Below are 21,982 nucleotides of genomic sequence, written 5' to 3'. Positions count from 1 at the left end.
TAGAAGAAAATAAACAAAAGTAAAAAATAAACCTTGGTATTTATTTGAAACAGTGGCTAAACTAACGAAAAATAAAGCTTCTAGCCCAGAAGTTTCCAAGCAGCACAGCAGTAATGACTTTATGAACTTCTTCACTCATAAGATCGATAATATCAGGGAGAAAATTATAACTATGCAACCGTCTACTACAGTATTGCATCAGGCAGTGCAATATAGTCTCTCTAAGGAAAAATTCGATTCATTCATTGCTATAGAAGAGGAAGAATTCACTAACTCGTTAAATCATCTAAACCGACAACATGTATGTTAGACCCTATACCGACTAAGCTCCTGAAAGAGATGCTTCCAGAGGTCATAGATCCTCTTCTTAATATCATCAATTCATCTTTGTCTTTACACTGTAAAAAAAAAATACATCCCCAAGTCAAAGATTTCAAGTGACCGATAACATCTAAATTTTTCAATTAGTCTGACCTATTATTTCTCATTGAGCCAATGTTAACAGACTATTGCAACAAGAATTTCACTTGGGCCAATTGAAAAATTTAGATGTTATCGGTCACTTAAAATTTTTGATTTGGGAGGGTTAGAAATTTTTTACAGTGTAGGGTACGTACCAAAAACTTTCAAGCTGGCTATGATTAAACCGCTTGTTAAAAAAACGCAACTTGATCCTGCAGAATTAGTCAATTACAGGCCGATCTCGAATCTACCTTTTCTGTCAAAGATACTAGAAAAGGCGGTATCCTCACAACTATGTTCCTTTTTAGAAAGAATTGCATTAGCATGATTTAAATCATACTTATCTGACCGTTATCAGTTTGTAGCAGTAAATGAAGAGATGTCTTATCGATCACAAGTTCAGTATGGTGTACCACAAGGCTCAGTACTAGGACCGTTGCTTTTCACTCTGTACATGCTACCCTTGGGAGATATCATTAGGAAGCATGGCATTAGTTTTCACTGTTATGCTGATGATACTCAGCTCTGTATTTATTCACACCCTGACGAAACTTACCAATTCACAAAATTAACGGAATGCATAGGTGATATAAAAAATTGTATGACTAGTAATTTCCTACTACTTAACTACTTAAGATATTCTAATTATTGGACAAAAACTTCCTCATGTAATAATCTAGAATACTGTCTAACACTTGATGGCTGCTCTGTCAAGTCTTCGCCGTCGGTTAGGAACCTGAGGATGCTCTTTGATACCAATCTTTCATTTGAAAGTCACGTGTCTAGTATCTGTAAAACCGCAGTTTTTCACCTTAAAAATATATCTAAATTACGTCATAAGCTCTCAATGAAAAATACAGAACAATTAGTTAATGTGTTCATGACATCAAGGCTAGATTATTGTAATGCTATTATGGGTGGTTGCCCTGCACGCTTAATAAACAAACTACAGCTGGTCCAAAACGCAGCAGCTCGAGTTCTTACCAGAACCAAGAAGTACGACCATATTAGCCCGGTTCTGTCAACACTGCACTGGCTCCCTATTAAACATTGTATAACTTTTAAAATATTGCTGATTACTTACAAAGCACTAAATGGTTTAGCTCCGCAGTACTTGAGCGAGGTCTTAACACATCTAACACATCTCTTAACACTCACGTCTATTGCGATCTCCAAATTCCTGCTAGTTGATAATACCTAGAATCAAAATCTACTGCTGGCAGTAGATCGTTTTCCTATTTAACACCAAAACTTTGGAACAATCTTCCTAACATTGTCCGGGAAGCAGACACACTCTGTCAGTTCAAATCTAGGCTAAAAACACATCTCTTTGACCTAGCTACACATAACACATAATAGACTTCATGTTAGGCTGCATAGTTTAGGTCAGCCGGAACCGGGAACACTTCCCATAAATCCTGATGTACTTGTTACATCATAAGAAGGATGGCGTCTACGCTAATATTAGTCTCTCTGTTTATCCGAGGTTTACCGAGGTCCACCAGATCCATGCCGTATCCAGATCAGATGGTGGACCTGCGCCTGGACCCATCCATGACGCATCCCTGAGGTGCCAGCCTCATCAGCCCTGTGAAGGCCTCATAGACACAACAGCCATCGGCACTGATCCTTAACAATTCATCTCCATACCGGCATGATGACTCCGATCTTCAACCAGATGGAACTGGATAAATATTCTGAATGTTCTGATCCAATATGACTTTCCAATCTGACTTCTGACCTGTAATGCTGCCTGAATCATAATTATACACTGTTCGTTGGCCAGAGGAGAACTGGCCCCCGACTGAGCCTGGTTTCTCCCAAGGTTTTTTTCTCCATTCTGTCACTGATGGAGTTTTGGTTCCTGCCACTGTTGCCTTGGCTTTTGGCTTGCTTAGTTGGGGACAATTAATATTCAACATTATTATTGATCTGCCTTAAGGTGGACGATGATGCAATCTTCTTCTAGAAACAAACTTTGTTGTATTATTTTCATGTAATCACTGTGAAGCTGCTTTGATACAATCTGTATTGTAAAAAACGCTATATAAATAAAGGTGACTTGACTTGACTTTCAGAACCACTGTAAAAATATGCTGAAGTTGTCACATACATTGCTGAATCATTAGGGGGCGCCATTTCCATTATGATAAATGCTTGTTTTTCTCTGCTTTATTTTAGATGTATTCCATGTTAGATTGACAGGAGAGAGTCTTGGTCCATATTCGTCAACTGATATTATGTGAACGCTAATACAGAGAAATAATACTGTAAGTGTCCCATTGTGGATGTTAATGTCAGACGAATCATGCTTCTCATGAAGACTATGCTTTCCTGTCGTGGATCTCCAGCAGCGCAGCATCCCCATCTGTCAGATTCTTAACATGTCTGGTCTTGCAGGTACAGTGTGCAGAGCAGACGCAGGTGCAAGACTGTTATTCCATATGTCTCTGAAATATTTTCCACTGATGATAAGTTGTTCTGAGAAGCAACATATAGTTAACCTGTCAATAATTTCAACATGGTCTAAGTTTTTTAAGCATTTTGTACAGTATTTTTATTAATTTTTTAAACATGGTTTTTCATTGTACATCCAGATATATATCGTAATGATAAAATAACTAAATAAAATAAACATAAAATGGCTAAAATACAGTAAGAAATTTGTTGGAGGGTTAGAGCTAAACATCAAAAGCTGATTGTTAAAAAAAAGGCAAATGAAGAATGAAATTGGTAATTTTTTCAGTTTCTCTACTCATCTCATTTTGAGTCCAGCATAGTGTGACAAAATGCATAAATATGGATCTATGACAAAACGTGGCAGATTTTCATTTCAGTGAATATACACCTACAATAAACAACAAATATTACAATACAATTTGTTGCATTTACAACTATTTCGACTAAAAAAACAATTGTAGAGTGGGGGAAAAACAATTAGTGGCTTTTTCTTTTTTTCTTTTTTTTTCTTTTTTTATATATGCTTTATTTGAACATTCAGTTTACAGTGTGGAACAACATAATTTGAACACAACAATAAGTATTACAAATATCAGAAGTATAAAGAATAGTAAAAGAAAACACATTCACCAAATGTAAAATCTACATAGGAAAATAATTAGATTTTTTATAAAGCAGGCATTTGAATTTGCTTTTAAAAAAAAAATCCCATAATAACAGTTTTGGGATTCATTGAGAGATTTTGCAAGATATTGCTTGAGATAAACAAACTAACATCTTTCCAAAGTTGCAGAGTATAACTACACGACCAAAACAAATGAAGAGGAGTTTCAGTGTCATTCTGACAGAAAAAAATAATAAAAAAAATGTAAGAATTTTTTGACAGGGTAAATATTATGAATGAATAAAAAATATATTTATTTGACTTTGTTTGTGAGGAAAAACCTTTGTTGTATGGACCATATATTTTATGATCAAAATGGACCAATTTAAATGATCAAAAAGTCCATTCCAATATGAGATTGCTGGAGGGCCAGAGACAATGTTCTCAAGGAATATAACTCTTACTTTATAATTTCTTCCTTTTTTCCCCCCAGTGTAACATATCTCACCAATAGGTGTGTTGACAGGTTCAGGAGCAGGTAAAGAACCTAAAGAGAGAGTTTTATTTTTGAAAAGCATGAGTATGCCATATGCAATAGCATCCATAACTGTGGCAAACTCTTTGGGAGTTACTGGTATATTATATTCCGAAAGAAACTCTGCATACCTAAAAAGTAGTCCTTCGTTATTAAAGAGCTGTTTAACATGAAATAGAGCTTCTTATTGCTATGCACGATATCGACGCGACGCACGTACAAACCTTTTTGATTGGTCGACTGGCGGCGACGTCACGATTCCATCACTCACAGCACAGACTGGTTGGGAGAGTTGTGAGTTTGTGTGTGGCGTCGTGTTCAGAGCCGTGTTGTTTGATAAGTGTACACACACACACAGTGTCCTTCAGCAGTATTGGACGAAAAAGTGCGGGAAAATGCATTGTGTCAGTGGTAAGTATATATATATGCACAGCACATTCTTAATTTGGTATAATCTATGAATGAAGTTTGTGAGTTGGAAGCAAAATGTCTTTACAAAACAAACCTCCTACAGTTAAACTTTCCAGACGCTTCTGGTTGTCATGAGTCGCATGTCCATATTGTTAAAATGATGAATTGCACCTGCTAGGAAACTGAACATCCTCTACATCCACTTCATACATCCACTAAACTCAACTTGACACCTGCTGGGTAAAAAATACTGCAAAAAGAAAGAAAAAACGAGGCTCGGTCAGTTCTGAGAAAAGATGCAGTATTTGTTTGTATCTAATGCAGTGACATTTGATTTTAATTTATTTGTTTAGGAAATTGAATTACACGTTCGTGGATTTATCTGGACTAGTAGTGTAAACTGCTCATCATCCACTTAATGCATTAAAAATGGAATATACAGCAGACTAAGTGTAAATGCTTGTAACCAGTGCTGAGGTACGCAAGAGAGGAATATTACTGTAACTGAACATGTTCTTTATGTGCATGCAGAAAACCCATCACTGTCATGGAGCTTATTTGTGGTAATGATAGCAGTGCCTTGTTGTAGTAGTGATGTGATGCTTTGTGTCATGTCAGTTGTGCAGTCATTACTTGTATGTGACAAGTGAGTCATGAGGAAATTATATCTTTGATATGATTAACACACACACAAGATGTCTCTCTAGTCATCATTTTGAAGGCACATAACCAGACTGATGCTACTAATCTTATATCTGTAATACCCCTTTTATTAGATGCATTTGGTTGCGGAATAAGTTTATGATGGGTGACAAATTCAATAAAATATGATATTTTGACAATGCTAACTATAATTGAAAACTTTTCGTTTTGCATGAAGCTTCACCCACACCGATAGATGTCAGTAGAGAGTTCAAGATAACTGTGATATAATATTACTCAAGGTAATGGTTCCAAATGATCTATTTTGAGTTGTCAATTTAGAAAGTAAAATGGGTATTAATTTTTTTTTTTTAATACAATTTGGTGTACAAAAAAAAAGTAAAGTTTTGTCAGTCTGATCAAATTATGAGCCAAAGCTAGCCTGGGTTTCCCCATGCTGCCTTGCGCGCAGCGCGATTTTATTCACGCTGCTAGGCAGCCTGGATTCCATGGACCAGATTTTCGCCTCATTGAGGGGACCAATCACAGAACGGGGAGGGAGCAGCAAGACGATGACGACGTCTATGCGACACACCGAAGCAGTTTGTTTATATCTATGGATCCAACATGGCAGCAGTGTCCATATATACCTTCTACCCTCATGTTTGTCTTGCACAAACGGCAATAGTCGCTGAACACCATCGTGTACACATAAATCTCTGACCCATCGTCTTCTTCCTTGCCGAATATTTGTCGCTCTACATACGTCATCTGGTATAATTGAAACGATTGGCTATGAGCTACGTACAGGCGCATTTGATAGACATTCGTAGCGCCCAATAAACGGCTCTGGGCATTCGTAAACCACGTCTCAAATACGAGAAAATGAACATGTGGTTCCCAGACCACGTCTCAATGAGACAAGGTCTGACGTTAGCCAGGCTAAGCCAAAGCCAGAGATGTAAAAAATCATGGTTATAAATTTCAAGTCTGACGTTTCGGGCCTTTACGGCCCTTCGGGTAGTCTGAGGAAGGGCCGTAAAGGCCCGAAACGTCACACTTGAAATAAATTTTGTGAATGGGAGCTCTCCGGTGTGCGGATCTTTACTTTGTAATTTTGCATTCCCTATGAGATCCAGCACCCGCACCTGACTGGGATGTGCGTGATTTTATTGCTCCTTATAATTCATTGTTATAATTATAATTCGCTGTGAGTTTGATTGACAGGTCTGACCGATCATAATGCTGAATCTGCATTTTGTCTGACAAACAAACCACACAGGAGAGTTAGTAGATTAATGTTTGTGGACTTGAACTTATAGTGTGTATTGACATCTTTTCGCCGTTGAAACAATGTTCATTCATGTTTATTATGTGCCATAACTAGTAGGAAGTGATGATCGGCTCACGTGCCGCTTGAACTGATGCGCTACAGCGATCTGTCACGTCACAAAACAGTATTGTTTGAATTTCTTAAAAAATTACAAAATTTGAAAGCTGAGACTAGTTTCATATCAAAAGTAACCAGCTCTGTTTTGTCTGTCAGCGCATTGTTACGGACCTCTTTGCTCTGCAATGTAGCCTATTTTTCACTGTGTGACAGCGAAATGGCTTGTCGGACGTAGCAACAGTAACTAAGGGTGGTTTTTGTTAGGCTAAAAATGGCTGCTTAGTTTGAGTGCACTGCATTGTGGGATATAGCATTCTGTTGAAGTGTGTTGTATTTTACAGATGTAGTAGGTCATCCGTGTAGTCTGTGTATACAGGAAACTCACTTACTGTGTAGAGTATTCATATATACTGCAGAAATACTGCAACAAGTATATCGAACATATTTGTTTCATAATTTCTTCACGTTAGACCAAACATTTATTCTGGCGGGTTGTAATGAAGACCTTTGAGTTTCTGTGTGTTGTAATGAAATGTAATGTTATTATTATTTAAAGAAGTACAATCTACGGTGCAATAGTTATGTATTTATTTTCTTATAATTTTTTTTCAAGTTAAACCGAACTTTTATTTTGACGGGTAGTAGGGATGTTAACCGATGACCGTTTGACCGATGGTTGACCGTATCAACGTTAACCGATCAAAGTTGTCGGTAGTCGGTTAAAAAAAAAGTGATCTCTAAAGTAGGCTATTATAGACAGCGGACTAAACGCTACTACAGTTAGCCATCTCATTCCAAGATCTTTTTGTGTGAAGTGAACAAATCCCTCACACTCAATTTTTCATAACTCGCCTGTTTGTACTTAATAAACCAATAAAAACATTTGGCGCGAGGTCACACCGTTTGGGTTCGCGTGCTCACAAGGTTTGCGAAAAGTAAAGGCTACGGGCTGAAATACTCGAGGTTAGAGCCAGGGCAGACGACAGGATGAAGCGTGCAAAGAAGTGTGTGGGACCATTTCACCAAAAAGAATGACACAGATGTAAGTTGCAACTTGTGTGATACAGTGCTTAAATACAGTAGTAACACATCATCTATGATGTATCACCTTACAACGCGACACCCGCAAGCCTCTTCGGGTGAGAAAGGTAGCCAAAGCGGGAGGCAGAGCGGCAGAGAGATGCGACAGAGTTGCGAAATTGCAGGCACGATATTGCACAATATTGGGAAAATATTACGATATTGGGGAAAAATTACATTGCGATATTTTTTTCCCAACGATATATATTGCGATATTGCGAGCCATGATCAATCCAGGCTAAAGTCAATATTACCATTCCATGATATTAATAATTTCACTAATAAGCAAGCTTCATTACAAGTGACAAAAAGGTCACTTAATATTTTATTCCAAAATTAGAACATATTTCTGTCATAATTCGGTGAACGTTCTACCCAATCCAACATGGCGGCGGTCTTAACAGATGTTTGTTTGTTCATTATTTCCTCAAAATAAGTAAAAAAAAACATTGACTTAAATCTTATTAAATCTTATTCTCTCTCTCTCTCTCTCTCTCTCTCTCTCTCTCTTCGGTGCTGATGCAGTGACGCGTTCATGTAAACGGCACCTAAAAGCTGTCACAAAGAACCAGCAAAAGTAATGATTATGAATATGTAAAATATTGCGATGAGTCATTTTAATTGTCTAAACAAGTGTGTTCTGTGTCGGCTGCAAAGATGAAGTCTGACTCGCAATCTTCGCAGTAGTGAACGCGCCGGAGAGAAATACACATTTCATACGGATAAAATCGTTTCATTTTGTTTTGAATGGTTCTGTTTAAAAGTAGAGATTTCTGTAGATAATAGATATATTTCTATTTTTTTTAGGTGTGTGAGGCGAGTAAGCTACCTTATACATTGAGTTTCGGTTCATGGATGATAGCTTAACGTTAGCTCCAGTTCAGGCGCTGGCGCCTCCGTGTCGTGATATCTATCTGCTATAGCCTATATAAAAGAGGTGTCGGGAAGGAGACCCAAACTTGTGACCTCTGAGAAGGACTGTACTTAGGGTTGATACAAAATCCTCAATCTCCCCAGGTTGTCCGGTCAGAACAATAATGAGAACGAATTTTACACTCTCATGCCACTCTTTAATGAAACAGTTTGACATAGACGATGTGAGTTTTGTTCATGGTTTCTAAAATAAAACAGAAAATAAAAATGGACTCATGAAATTGTAACATTAATTGCAATTGAGGTATGAAAGAAGATTTCTAAATCACTACAATGAATAGAATATAACAATAAACAATATATCTCAAAAGTGCAAAATACTATACAACTGGTACATATAATACTGTCTTGAATTGCACAAACATAAATGATTAAACTGCCTGGTTGGCTGGAAACCACCCAAACTCAGCGCTATAACATTTGGCTGAGAAGGGGTTAAATCGCGCCACATCCGAAACATGCAGAGAGCGCATGCTGGTGTCACGTGATCAGAGTTAAAGCCTAAAACACGGTGAAATCGCTCTAAACACCATCAAAGATATGGGAAAGTATGAAACTATCATGTAGCCTAAATCTGATTTGGTTATTTAGCTCCAGGAAAGCACACATCGATAGGCAAAGTAAAGTGTAAGGAATCGTACACATACGACTAGGGTTGCGCGATATGCTCCATTTTCATATCGTCCTATCGTCAGCCTGTGAGATCGGCGATACACGATATTATCGTGAGGGGGCGGGGCTTACTTATTTGATTATTAACTTGCTTATTTACTCATCAATTTGCTTGTTTTATTACTTCGTTTTAAATGAGAATCTTTTTTCTATTTTGCTAGCAAAGGTGGAGTGTTTATTAATAGGCTAAATCAGGTTATTTCCTGGTATAGTGAGGTAAAAAAAAGATCCTAATCATTCTTTTATCTGACTCGGAGTATTTCAACATGTCAGCGGGAAATTTACGGACACACATTATCCTCTCATGCCGTTACAGATCTGCAGCATTTTGACTGTTTGACGAGATGTGAACACGTTTTAATTTCTTGATTCAAGAAAGAGTCGGAGTCTGCGATATATGTCCTCCTACCAGTGCTCTCTCTGTCTGGATGCACTTCACATGCGCACCGCACTTCAATAACGCAGGTGTTTTAAATGCCAGGAGAAATCAGAGGCAAAAATCTAAAAGTCGATCGGTTATACGCCGACTTAAACTTATGACTTGACTCTGATAAAGGAAAACGGGTTAATCCGTTTACATGACCACATGCATTGTCAGTTTATTCAGCATAATCGAGTTAATAACGTGCATGTAAACGCGCTCAATCCCTGAAAACGAAAGCAGAAACGGACTGAGCTTTCACTGCATTAACAGCACGTTCTCTCAGAGTCGACGGTGGATAACGGTAGGCTACAGCAACTATCTTAATTTACTGGCTGAATATTTCTCTTGTGGACTTACATTATTGACAGTGAAAAAATTAGAAGAATATTTCTTGTTAAACAAGTTTGAAGTTGCTTGTGATTTTCACAGATGGCAGAGTTTCACAGATGCTTCGTGAACTAAAGACTTTTATTAGGCCTAGGCGGCCTATATCATTTTATTGATATTATTATTATAATTAATATTTTGTAATTGTATTGTTTTTAGTGTTATTCGTGTCATTAAATATTTTGTTAATGTGCTATGGAAACAAAACGAACAACGATGCCGCGTCTTCATCTAGGCTCTGTATAAAAATTATGCGTCTGTTAAAGCACTCTTGACAATTTGTGAATGGATCACCTTGCAATGAAATTTCGTTGTGGGATGTAGTTGTTTGTCTGTTTTAAAAACATTTTCTTTGAGGAGTCCTCATACGCGCGTGATATGGCGCAAGTGTGGTTATGTGGTGATGTCGTTATGAATTTAGGCAAGGCAAATATAATTGTAGTTCCTAATTAATTTAATAACTATACTAGCTTCATAATAATAATAATGATTTAATACATTAATGGAAAAACGAGCCAATTATCGTATTGATATCGTCAAAGGCATCTGCCATCGGCGATATCTCTGTCTATCGTCGATACACGATACTATCGTCTATCGGCACAACCCTACATACGACATTAATCTAAGCAAGGAACAGACAACAATATTTACATAGACTCACATTCTCATGGACGCATGAAGCAGAACTGAAGAATAAAGATATTTTCCCTAGATATACCAGATCAGGAATGGAGCGAGTGTCTCCGATGAAAGTTACATGCATACTGACAACAGTTCGGAGTTGCGCTAGTGGAGACTGTCTGATTGGTGGAGAAAAATAAGGGGGATTGCTGATTGGCCTAACTGTTGCTGGGCACGTGTAAAGTGGAAAGTGACACTACAATAAACTAGATAATAACTTATAATAACACAAACGCAAGATAAAGTCAGAACCTTATTAACAGCCGCCCCCAACTTTGGGCAGCAAAGTTGAACACGAGTCAGTCAGGAATGTCTCGAGGAAGTGCAGGCAGCTTGATGAGCTTGGCGACAGGTCTGGTGTAGGATTTGTCTTTGATCTGAATCTGAGCAATACGAATCCTGCCATCAGCTCCAGGGAAAACGTCTGTGACTTTGCCAACAAGCCACAAGGCACACGGAAGCTGCTGGTCAACTACAAGAACAATGTCATCAATACGGATGTCCTCTTTGGTCTTGTTGCCATTTGGAGCGGCTCTGGAGAGATGGTAAGTAGTTCCTGATAAAATGGATCCAAAACTGATCCGCTAAAACCTGGCAGTGTCGCCATCTGCGGCGACTGAGGAGCTCTGTACCTGAGTAAACAACCTGCAGAGTAGATGGGTCCAGCCGCCCCATCAGCAGCACATTTGGAGTGATTGGATCTGGGTCTGCCACATCAGAAGAAGTGTAACCAAGCGGTTTGGAGTTGATAATGCTCTCCACTTCTGTAAGGATGGTTCTGAGGACCTTCTCGGTGACCGTTTGTGATCCCAGTATGGCATGCAGCACTGACTTGATGGTGCGGATTTCTCGCTCCCAGGAACCCCCAAAATGAGGGGCACTAGGTGGGTTGAAGCGGAAATGGATTTGCTGGCTAGCGAGTTGTGATTGCAGAGCGGGGGCAAGGGAGTTGAAGGCCTCTTGAAGTTCTGAGCTGCCACCTTTAAAGTTTGTACCTTGATCGGACAGCAATTCGTGAGGCTTTCCCCGTCTAGAGATGAAACGGCGTAGACTCATGAGGAACGAGTCAGTGTCCATGCTGGCCAGCAGATCTAGGTACACTGCATGTGTGGTGAGGCATTTGAATATTATGCCCCATCGCTTCTCATTGCGCCTCCCTATTTTAATGAGGAAAGGACCAAAACAGTCCATGCCAGTTGAGTAGAAAGCTGGATGGTGTAACCTTAGACTGGAAGGCGGGAGGTCGGCCATTTTGGGAATAATGGGTTGGCTACGCCACTTGCGGCACTCTGGACAGTGGTGTTGCTGCTTGCGGACAGCCTCTCTGCCTCGCAAGATCCAGAACCTTCTGCGCAGCTCAGCGAAGACTCTTTCAGGGCCTGGATGTGCAAGCTTGCTGTCGTAATCAGCAATGATCAACTTTGTGATGGGATGATGAGGGTCTAAGACAAAGGGATGCAAAGTGTCTGAGCTGAGGGATTCACAGTGTCTTAGTCGGCCCCCGACACGGATTAACTGAGTCTCTGGATCGTATTCTGGGGACAAAGTGATAAGCCTACTGCTGGATGGAATGGGCTTTTGGGAGGAGATGAGAGCAAACTCCTCTGGAAAACAGTCACTTTGCACTTGTCTGAAGAGAGAGAGTTCAGCTTGTCTGAAAGACTCAGCTGTGGGTTTAGGGTCTGTGGCCGCCCCGTGACATGCTCGAACTGTGGCTTCCAGTAGCTCCTGGAAGCTGTTAAACTGGCTAGTGTCAGGTAAAGATGGATGAGGGGAAGTAGAAATGACACCACAAAACTTGGCTTTGCGCAGCTCTGCTGAATCATCAGGGCATGTAATGTCTGGACAGGAAGACCAGGTTGACTCACTTTCATGAAGGAAGGCAGGCCCAGATCTCCAGCGGCTGTGACTCTGGATCTGTGAGAGGGTCAGTCCGCGAGTTATATCGTCAGCAGGATTCTCACTGGAGTGGACATAGCGCCATGAGCTGCTCTCAGTTAATTCCTGGATATCCGCAACTCTGGCACCGACGAACACCTTGTAGCGGCAGGAAGGAGACAGCAACCAAGCCAACACGGTGGTGGAGTCGGTCCAGTAGGTGACGGAGGAGATGGAGACTGTGAGCTCTCGTTTCAGGACTGCACCAAGCTGGGCTCCGAGGTGGGCAGCGCAGAGTTCCAGCCTCGGGATGGACTGCTGGCGGACTGGAGCAACACGGGAACGGGCCGCTAGGAACGCTACCTGGACATCATCATCGGCGCTGACAGTACGCAGGTAGGCGACCGATCCATAGGCCCTCTCTGAAGCATCTGAGAAAATGTGGATGCTCTGGGAGGCCGCTGGGAGGTCGGTATCTGAGTGGACATAACAACGATTAACAGTAACGTTAGGAAGTAATGGAAGTTCACTCACCCACGCCTGCCACAGCTGGAGCAGATCCTCGGGAAGATGAGGATCGTCCCAGTCCCGTTTCTTTCCCCAGAGGCTCTGCACCAGGATTTTGGCCCGAGTGGTGTAGGGAATGAGCAGCCCTAGAGGGTCATATTGTTGAGCTAGGACTCGGTAAATGTTGCGCATTGTGGGTTCAGATTGCTTTGTGTGGCGAAGGCGATAGGTGAGAGTATCTGTTCTGCAGTGCCAGTGCAGCCCGAGGGTCCGTTCTGGGGGATCTGCACCCTCCATTGATAGCCATAGATCTCTGCTCTCGGATTTGAGTTCAGGTGGCAGATGACTGATGATGTCTGGAACGTTGATGGCCCATTGACGCAGCTCAAAGCCACCTGATTGGAGCAGAGTCTGAAGTTTGCGGATGAGCTGCTTTGCTTCTGAAATGGATGGGAAGCTTTGAAGAAGATTGTCTACATAAAAACAGTTCTCCACTGAAAGCCGAGTATCTTCATCAAGGCTGCTGTGATCAATGACGTGCTTTTGGAGGGCAAAGGTCGCGCAGCAGGGACTGCAGGTGGTGCCGAAAGGGAGCACCTGCCACTGGTAGATGTCAGGCTTGTTGCTGCGGTTCATGTCCCTCCAGAGGAAGCGGAGGAAGGGCTGATCATCAGACAGGAGGCGGACCTGATGAAACATGCCCTTAATGTCGCTGCTCACCGCAGTAGGATATTGCCGGAAACGGAGCAGGACACCGAGGAGACTGGAACCTAGGGTTGGTCCTGGAAGTAGATGTTCATTCAGGCTGGTGTTTTGGAAGGTGAATGAGCAGTTGAAGACAATGCGGCCTTTGCCATTGTGATGGACCATGTGATGTGGGATATACCATGATTGCCTGCTCTGGTCTTCAGGTGATGTGAGCCTCTTGATGTAACCCGAATCCACCAGTTTCTTGATTTCTTGGCTGTATGATGCAGCCTTGACTGGGTCTTTGGCGAGACGACTCTCTGTGCCTCGTAGGTGACTCAGGACAGCTTCCTTTGGGGCACTGAGAGGAGGAAGACCTTCCTTCCAGAGCAGTGGGGTGGCATATCTCTGCACGTTGTCAATGTTAACTCTGACTGTATTCTCCTCTAGCAGTTTGATGGCCGCCTTATCCTGTTTTGACCTGGTGATGAGCTTTTCGCTACGATAGGGAAGAATGTCCATCTCCCATAATCTGGACACGTGACTGAGAAGGTCAGTAGAGGAAGTGGGAGTGTTAATAAGGAGACACTGGGGGGTGGAGGTCTGGTGCAGCAGGACCTTGCAGAGTCCAGCCGAGACGAGTTTTCAATGCTGCGGGGCCCCCTGGTGGACCTAGGTGCACAGGCTCAACTGGAGAGAGAAGATGGGGGTAGTCTGAACCAATGAGGAGAAGTGGCTGCGCTTGGCTGATTGAATGTAGCGGGAGGCCTCTGAGATGACGATACGTTTTCCGTAGGGCCTCGACAGGATGAGAATGCTTGGAAAGGCCAAGCTCTGCTGCAGTGAAGGCTTCGTGGATGCAAAATTGTTTCTGAGGATATGGAGAATGACACTGACTTTCCTGAAACAGTCTTCACCTCTTGACGGATAGTTCTGAGCGCCAAGTCCTCACTCTGTCCCTTGAGATGCAGCTTTTGAGCGGCACTGTGAAGCAAGATGGTGCGTTCAGAGCCATCGTCGAGGATGGCATAAGTCTCTAGTCTGTGTTTGCCATTGTGGAGAAGAACTTTGACCATCTTCAGCAATACACAGCTACTCCTGAGGTCTGGATCGAGGTAGTAGGTAGCTGGTTGTCCAGTCGCTGCAGTTGGATGGGCTGATTTGGTTGCGGGAGTGTTGACCTCATGCAGTATATCAAGGTGTGTCTGATTACACTGCTGACACTTAGCCTTGAGATAGCATTGAGCAGCAAGGTGATTTCTGCCACATCTCCAGCAGCGCTTGCCAGTTTTGATCCATGACGCTCTCTGATCAGTGGAAAACTTCTTAAACTCTGGACACTGATTGAAGTAATGTTGAATGTCATCACAAAAGGGGCAATACTTCTTAGGTTTCTCAAGTTTAGCGCTGACGTGAGGTCGAACTTGTGACAGAGACTAAGGTGACTTAGGAGAAGGATCAGAGCCGAGCAAAACTGTGGTAGGGCGTGCACTGGACTTCTGCAACTTGGGCTTGAAGCCCTTCTGGTGTTCGTCTCGTGGAGACCGTGAATGGTAAGGTTGATAGTCCTCATCCTGAACACGGACCTCGTATTCAAGCCAATTATAGAAGTGCACCAAGGTAGGTATCGGAGTACGGATGGGGTCTATGTAACGCTTGAATTGTGCTCTGAGTTCATGCGGCAACTTAGACAGAAGTCGTGAGGTGTGTGACCCGCAATCCAGCTCAGTCTTGCCCTCCTTGCCCAGTTGATCTAACATACCGACCAGAGCTCTGACTTTGAGGCCGAAGAGGCGAAAACTTCTACTGTCCCCACTTCTGATTGGAGGCTCGGCCAGGACTTCATTGATGCGCTGCAGGGCTAGTTTGTGAGGTTGCCCATACATTTCAGTCAGTGAGGCCATTGTCTTCGAGTAGGGAGTTGGACTATTACTGTAGGAGTCTGCAATGAGGAGCGCGTCTTCGAACTTGAGGTGATCAACTAGTATTTGGTATTTGAACCGCTCAGTTGCATCTCTGGGCAAGAGGTTGTCAAGTGCTATCTTGAGGCGGGCATATTGACGTGGATCATCATGTGTGAAACATGGAATGTCCGGCTTTGGCCCTCTGTATGTCGCCTCCACAGAATATGTATTGTGAGGGAGAGTATACGGCTCTACATACGCTGGAGTGGACTGAATCCCTGCCTCATATGAAGGTAAATATGACACCGGAGGCGGCGGAGGAGGTAGCGGCACATCAGCTGGAGGTGGAGGCGGTAGAGGCTCGCTCCAGGGAGGAATTGGTACAGCGTCAGGCCAGGGCGGAAGATCATCCACTACTGCTTGAAGATTGCGATTAGGAGTGGATGTTCTCTCAGGAAGATGATAAGGCATATATGTGGTGGCGCTGTCCTCAAACTGAGCAGAATGCCCTGGATCGAGGTGTTGAGGCTGAGGCGCTGATCTCAGGGAGAGAGAATTGAAGAGGATTTGCATATCTCGCCTGAGCTGGTTGTTCTCGTCTTTCATCTCCTGCAAAGCTGACATGACTGCTTCGGAGCTGAGGTTCTGAGACGCAGGTCCAACTGGATCTGGAGTGATGACTGGAGCAGGAGGTTGAAAAGCTGCTCCCTCGTTGGAGTGGCCATGGAGTGTGAGAGAAGAAAGACGACGTGGCGGGATATTCACCAAGAAGTCATCGAGGTAGCGAGGCCGACGGATATCACGGCGCGGACGAGTGTGATCCATTGTAGAGCTGAGGAAACTGAAGATCCGGCTCGAAGGACCATATAAAAGAGGTGTCGTGAAGGAGACCCAAACTTGTGACCTCTGAGAAGGACTGTACTTAGGGTTGATACAAAATCCTCAATCTCCCCAGGTTGTCCGGTCAGAACAATAATGAGAACGAATTTTACACTCTCATGCCACTCTTTAATGAAACAGTTTGACATAGACGATGTGAGTTTTGTTCATGGTTTCTAAAATAAAACAGAAAATAAAAATGGACTCATGAAATATAAGTATTCATACACAATTGTAACATTAATTGCAATTGAGGTATGAAAGAAGATTTCTAAATCACTACAATGAATAGAATATAACAATAAACAATATATCTCAAAAGTGCAAAATACTATACAACTGGTACATATAATACTGTCTTGAATTGCACAAACATAAATGATTAAACTGCCTGGTTGGCTGGAAACCACCCAAACTCAGCGCTATAACATTTGGCTGAGAAGGGGTTAAATCGCGCCACATCCGAAACATGCAGAGAGCGCATGCTGGTGTCACGTGATCAGAGTTAAAGCCTACGATGCGCACAGCCAAAACACGGTGAAATCGCTCTAAACACCATCAAAGATATGGGAAAGTATGAAACTATCATGTAGCCTAAATCTGATTTGGTTATTTAGCTCCAGGAAAGCACACATCGATAGGCAAAGTAAAGTGTAAGGAATCGTACACATATGACATTAATCTAAGCAAGGAACAGACAACAATATTTACATAGACTCACATTCTCATGGACGCATGAAGCAGAACTGAAGAATAAAGATATTTTCCCTAGATATACCAGATCAGGAATGGAGCGAGTGTCTCCGATGAAAGTTACATGCATACTGACAACAGTTCGGAGTTGCGCTAGTGGAGACTGTCTGATTGGTGGAGAAAAATAAGGGGGATTGCTGATTGGCCTAACTGTTACTGTGTAAAGTGGAAAGTGACACTACAATAAACTAGATAATAACTTATAATAACACAAACGCAAGATAAAGTCAGAACCTTATTAACAGCCTATATTACTTTTTATTTATTAAATCGAGAAAATTGGATAATGAAACACTGATTAAAATTAACCCTTTCACGCATAGTGGTCACTACAGTGGACAGCTATTAAAAAAGCATTTTCTTGAATTTGCATGGGTTTTTATGGCAAAGTTGCACATCAGCCTCTTCATTGAACCCTGGTGCATCATCCTATAAATTGCAACCAAGTGGCAAGCCGTTGTGTTTCGATTTTTTCCCCCTCCAAACCAAGATGGCCAAGGGTCAGTCAGACATGCCAAGTTGCTCCGGAATATCCACCCATTCCTTCTATCCTAGGAGACTCTTGTAGGTAAAAAAAATATTGCAGCATCAAGCAATATCTAATGAGTCATATCACAGTAAAATTTTCCAAGTTTTGATTTTAGATTGAGAGAAAACTCTGATTAATCACATGTCCACTGTAGTGGACGTCATGCATCAATTGCTATATTTCAGCTACAATTCATAATTATAATGTGAATATTGTTTTTGAAATTTAAAACTTAAAAACTTAATCTGCAGTGACTTTTTTTACTGTAAATAAATGTACTTGTATTATTAGAATGTAATTTTCATTGACATCAAAAAAAGTCATGTGATTACATAATGTATGACACTTGTAATGCATTACTTGTTAGATCAAAAAGTAATCTGATTACGTAATGCATGTTATTGTAATGCGTTTTTTTACTCATAACATCAAAAAGTAATCTGATTACGTAATGCATGTTACTTGTAATGCGTTTCTTTACTCATAACATCAAAAAGTAATCTGATTACGTAATGCATGTTACTTGTAATGCGTTTCCTTACTCATAACATCAAAAAGTAATCTGATTACGTAATGTGCGTTATTGTAATGCGTTTCTTTACTCATAACATCAAAAAGTAATCTGATTACGTAATGCATGTTACTTGTAATGCGTTTCTTTACTCGTTACATCAAAAAGTAATCTGATTAGGTAATGCACATTACTTGTAGTTAATTACTTGTTAGATCAAAAAGTAATCTGATTAGGTAATGCATGTTACTTGTAACACATTACTTGTAACATCAAAAAAGTAATCTGAATGCGTTATGCATGTTACTTGTAATGCGTTATCCCCAACACTGATCATTTCAGATGAGATTGAAAAAACGTATCGCTAGGTTTTCTCAGAGAAGGGCTATGATAGAAATGTGCATGTCCAACTTGAACATAATCAGAATTATCAGCTAATAAGGGTAAATCTCCATACTCTGGTGCACTGGAGGGAGCATCTGAGTGGTTTCCACAGTTGTACCTTGACAGACTGTAGAAAATTCTGATGGAATCACGTCCTCATGTTCTGATATCAAAGATATGCGATGTGCAACTTGTATGAAGTTGTATGAAGCCTTTGCAATATTTTGCATTTATATTTTTTGTATATATTTTATAGATTTCACATGATTTTATATAATTGTATTGATTAGTTTGTTAAATTCACATACTTTATGTGTTTGATTATTGTCTTATATTTAATATAGTATATCTTAAGTTTAAACCAACTGCATGGTGTCCACTCAAGTGGACATCTGAAGATCTCTTTGAAAAATGTGTAAAAAAATAAAATAAAAATCAATTCTTGTTTTTCATGCCCTAAGAGCAATAAAAACACATAGGAAAAAAATCCTGACTGAGGTTATCATAATTCATGCATGAAAGGGTTAAGATACAATTAATACAAAACGAAATTCGTTTTAAAGAAAGGCTTTGTGCTTTCTGTTTGAGGTCTCTGTGAAAGTTTTAAAGCAGTCTTTTAGTGCCGCTTTGAGCGGTCGCGTCCGTTATGGATAACTGTCACGTAACATTGTTTTTTCCTCATAAATGCGAACACGAAAAATAAAAGACAATAGACTTTTTTAAAAAGACAACCATCCACAACTTTATAACACTCCAGTCAAAGTACCTCTTTTTGGTCAACATCCTCCTTTTTGTAGACGAAATAGTCCCAAATAGCTGATTTTGACTTTCTTTTTAGTACGAAATCATCATTCTCTTAATAGGCCTACACCATGGGTGCTACTACACTTCACATCGCATGTTCCGGCGATGTGACTATTGCTAATGCGCACAGCATATTTTAAACTAATCGGTTAACCGGTTTCAACCGGCTAATGAGGCTCGGTGGTCGGTCAAGAAAATTTTTAGTTTTCGCCATCCCTAACGGGTAGTCATGAAAACCTTTGAATTTCTGTGTGTATATGATTTGCAATAGTTTTATCAAGTGAAATGCTGGTGAGTGACTCTCAGATCAGCTCCGCAGATGAAGTTCACGTGTTCATGTCCTCATGTAGTGAGAAGGCAGACGCTGAAAACACGAGCGTCACGCGTCCTTCAGTGTGTGGCTGCATCCAAAACCGCATACTCTCTTGAGTAGGTACTGCTGTGTGTAGTATAGATGTAATCTGGACGTACTGCATTCGCCATGTTGTCATTATCATGTGACCTACCAGCTTCAGTTGCGTTGCTTCACTGCCATTCATTAATCCTCTCCTGTGGCCTCATGGGATAGTAAAGTGTCCATTGTATGCACACTTCAGAATCTCACCGGAAATAGTAGGTCATCCGGGTACTTTTTGCCTACACTTTTATGAGTACTGTGAATTTGGACATGCTTCTTTTGTCACATACTGTTTTTCACCTATCATATCGTAGTGAAGAGAGGCCCTGTCCCAAACGCCACACTTCATGTGCACTTGCAGTCTTGTGGACTTAAAATGGCTGCTGCGTGTGTCTGTTAAAGGCCCCCTGAAATCAAAATGTACGTTTTTTTAGCTTTTAGTATGAATATGTATGCCTTAAGGTTATGAATAAGCTGGTTTGTTCCAACACAATGACAGAAATCGCATTTAGGAGATATAAGCATTCAGGACTTACAGTCTCTCACTTCCGCTAAAATGGATCATGGATTTGTATGACATCACGCAGACTTCAGTTTCTCATCACATCTTCTATCCAATCAAATGCTCTCTAGAATCTAAAGCTCCGCCCCCTACGCTATAAACACCACCTGGCCAAAGCGACCGTTGACACGTCAGGATCAGTATGGGTTGGAGATGTTGTTCGGTTGCTCAAATGCTCCAGTTTTATTCTGTCTTCCAACTGTACGTTGTTTAAGAATGAAATGTCTAGAATTTATTCACACCTCTACTATTGAATCCAGCGTATCATCAGCGCTCGGATTCGCTTCGATGGAGCTGTTTCAAGTGCGACTCGCAGTCTGTGAGGTAAACTAAACGCTATTGGCTGTTTGAAAAGGGGGAGGAGCCATTGAATATGTCCGGCCTTAACTTCCTGTTTCAGTGGATATTACATCAACGCATCAAACAAAGCTGTGCGCTCCAAGACACTTCAGTGGGCCTTTAAGTTTAGAAGAACATAGGGTGTCCCATTTGTCATTTTAGTTTTCATAAGGGTGTTCGCGAGCGCCACCTTTGCGCCCTCGATGCACCGACCTCGACCGCACTGAGACTAGCTCAGACTTCTTCCCGACAGTCACAGCAGCAAACATTCATTTTCATTCCTTGAACCGTTTCTAGTCCCTGTAAAAAAGTCCTCCAACTTCTGCATGTTATTAAAGGACCAAATGAGCGTCTCATCACAGCATAAGTTCACTTAATTAAAAATGGAGATTTAACTGTCCTGAGTTTCCTTTAAAACTCATAAGGCATGTAAACTCTAGCTGCTCTAATTGCCCTGATTATCTCAATAAAATCTTATTTGCAAATATAATGTGTGCATTGATGGCTATGAATTTTATTATTTAAGTGATTTCTTCCTGTTGCATCAATAGCCACTTGTAATGGCATACAAACCTTTATTTATATAGCACTTTATACTATACAGATTGTTTCAAAGCAGCTTTACAGTGATAACAGGAAAATTAATCGATGCAAACAGAAATCATTTCGGCATTGTCATTTTCCAGTCAAAATATAATTTCAAAAAAGTTCAGTAACATAGTCATAAAGCTCAAGCATCGCTCCATTTCCGGGGGGAAGGGAAGAGCGTTTACTTGCCTCTGACACCTCATTCGCCTCGCTCATTCAAACCTATGATTCAAACAGATAGAGCAAGTCAAGTCAAGTCACCTTTATTTATATAGCGTTTTTTACAATACAGATTGTATCAAAGCAGCTTTACAGTGATAACATGAAAAAAATACAACAAAGTTTGTTTCTAGAAGAAAATCGCGTCATTGTCCACCTTAAGTAAGGCAGATCAATAATATTATTGAATATTAAATGTCCCCAACTAAGCAAGCCAAAAGCCAAGGCAACAGTAGCTAAGTTTCCATCCACTTGTCAATCGAATTATCTGAAGTTCGGTAAAAAAAACTCATGCGAATAAAGCTGGTGAAAGTGTGTTTCCATCCAAAACCTGTGCATAATGACGTCACATGCTGT

The 21,982-nt window shown here is 41.0% G+C and overlaps 1 protein-coding gene across 1 annotated transcript in view; it reads left to right on the top strand.

Moving 5' to 3' along the window:
* The first annotated feature begins 4,340 nt into the window (after positions 1–4,340).
* The window catches only part of rassf7a (Ras association domain family member 7a), a 53,713-nt gene continuing 36,071 nt past the window's right edge, over positions 4,341–21,982 (top strand). Inside the window, exon 1 of the mRNA XM_084095376.1 lies at positions 4,341–4,472. The gene's annotated coding sequence lies outside the window, so the exon portion shown is untranslated. The remainder of the gene's footprint in view (positions 4,473–21,982) is intronic.

This window comes from Abramis brama (genome assembly GCF_963993115.1).
Source record: "Abramis brama genome assembly, chromosome: 20".
NCBI lineage: Eukaryota > Metazoa > Chordata > Actinopteri > Cypriniformes > Leuciscidae > Abramis > Abramis brama.
The sequence above is the reverse complement of the archived record's forward strand: the minus strand, read 5'-3'. Positions and strand labels throughout refer to the sequence as shown.